This window comes from Poecilia reticulata, linkage group LG12 (genome assembly GCF_000633615.1).
Source record: "Poecilia reticulata strain Guanapo linkage group LG12, Guppy_female_1.0+MT, whole genome shotgun sequence".
Lineage (NCBI taxonomy): Eukaryota > Metazoa > Chordata > Actinopteri > Cyprinodontiformes > Poeciliidae > Poecilia > Poecilia reticulata.
The window spans coordinates 4,222,346-4,224,739 of NC_024342.1; positions in this window are offsets into that span (position 1 = coordinate 4,222,346).

Genomic DNA, 2,394 nt, shown 5'->3' on the forward strand with positions numbered 1-2,394 from the left:
TTCACTTTTGATGTGTAAACTGATAATTTATGTAAAGTTCATAAAGTTATGAGTAAAATTGGACAATTTTAATATGTTGGTAATAAAAGAAAATATTTGAATTACCTTGAACATCTTGTGTAATTAATCTTTCCATGTAATTGTAGCCTAGAACAATGTAAGTACTGTAGTGTAGTTATGCATGTAATGTACAAAGTAAAGACTTATGAGTAATTAAAATAGTACTTTATTAGCAATAGCAGTAAATCAAAAATAAAAATTAAGTGTTATTTAAATACTTTACTAGTATATTAGTAGTAGCCTATATTTAAAATACATTAAAAGTATAATTTTAATATAATTCTATAATGGAATTAGTACACTCAATATGGAATATTTTTGGAATATTTCTCTTGAATACTACATAAAAAAGTATACTTAAAGTATACTAAGTACAACTTGAAGTTGTTCCAAAAAAGTACGTTGAGTATACTAAAAGTTGTAATTTAATACTATTTAAATACTACTAAAGTATACTAAGCACAAAAAAGTTGTTCCAAAATAGTACAGTTTAAGTGCATCAATCAAAGTATGCTAAAGTATATTAAAATTTAATATACTAAAGCATACTTTTTTTTACTTGGGATTGTTTAAACTAAATGATCCAGATACAGGAAGTAGTAATGAAAGATTTAAAAAAGTATAAAAACTGTATTTGTAAATCAGAATATTATTGACTTTTTCATTCTGTTCTAATTAATGACAGAGACCAGCAGCATCATTAGCATAAATGGCACCCTGGATGAACCCTGATAGCTAGGTAGCTATCTAGTTAGCTAGACAGCCAAATATGGTGGTGCTGGATTGGGGAGACAATCATGTAACTTATAACAAAATTGTTTACTAATGAGTGCCAACATGTTTTTAGTGGCTATCTAGCTATAGCTAGGTGGCTAGACAGCCATCAGAAAAATGTTGGCACTCATTTCCCGAGAGAAAGAGACAGACAGATGTTTATGAACTGGCTCCACTTCCAGCAGTCATGACATTAAAATAATGCTCACTTGCACTTTTATTCTCGCCTCCCACATTACAGAGGAGAGTGTAAAATGAAAGCGGAACCGTCCCTTTAACCATGACAACAGTGATGGAGTTCCCATGAAGCCATGAAGCACACACAGGAAATCCTGGCTTGACTGCGGACCAGTACCTCGGGCAGTCTGGACCGTTTCCAGATCCCTTGACCAGCCTCCCCCCCCTTCTCTCCTCTCACCACCTCCCCCTCATCCCCTTATCCCCCCTCTTTATCCCATCCTCTGGCTGCACATCCAGCCCTCTCTCTATGGGGCCAGGTGGGCAGACGGTGGCCCAGGTCTGCAGTAATTTTCCTCCTGACTGGTTTTAATGTAAAGGGTAATGTGAGAGGAGACAGGCGCACACTGTTTGAGCATATATACTCTCCCTCTCTCTCTCTCACACGCACACACACACACGCACACAAGCTCGGATGTGTTCCCCAGCATCCACCAGTCCATTACCAAGAGGTTCTACATCCTCTTTATTTATTTCTTCTTTGCTCCCTCTGTTTACTCTCTGGAGTATTTTCCTCAATTCTGGGTTTTATCACTCCATCTACTCGGCTGTGTATCTCCAGCAGAGCAAGGAGCACAAGCACACACACACACACACACACACACACACACACACACAGGAACAGAACAAAATGAAAAAAAAAAAAAAAACCTGAAATGTTTGGAAATGAGCCTTTTCTGCAAAAAAAAAAAATCCAAAACAATTCAACACACCAACATACACAAAAGCAAGAAACTTGTGCTCCAGTAAACCTCCAGCACCCCTGGTAACCTTCACCTCCTTTTCACCCAGAAGCATCTGGTTATCACTTTCTCACACACACACACACACACACACACACACACACACACACACACACACACACACACACACAAACCGTCCCATTAACATCAGTGCTTTCGTAATGGATGTGTTTGTGGTGCTGCTGTGGTAGAGAGGAGAGACCTGAAGTAGCTGTTATAAATCACTCGCTTGTTCCCTCCCTCCCCCCACTTCTCTTCCCCCTATCACACACACTCACGCACATACACGCATTGGTATCACTACATGAGACTCCCATTCACTGACTCCGCAGCAAACACACAGTCTTCTCCTTTTCTCCTGCATACATATGTGCGGAGCCGTTCCTCCCACCCCCCTCCGTTCCCTCTACCGCCCGGGGTGGGTAAATCCTATTACCCTATGAAGAGGAGGAACACATCATTAATTACACTCAGATAGGCTACTCCTTTATACACACAAACATGTATTTATGCCAAACTTGAGCGTAAGACGCCGATCACCGCTGTTCGTGCCGGGGCACCAAACTCCAAAATGAGCCGT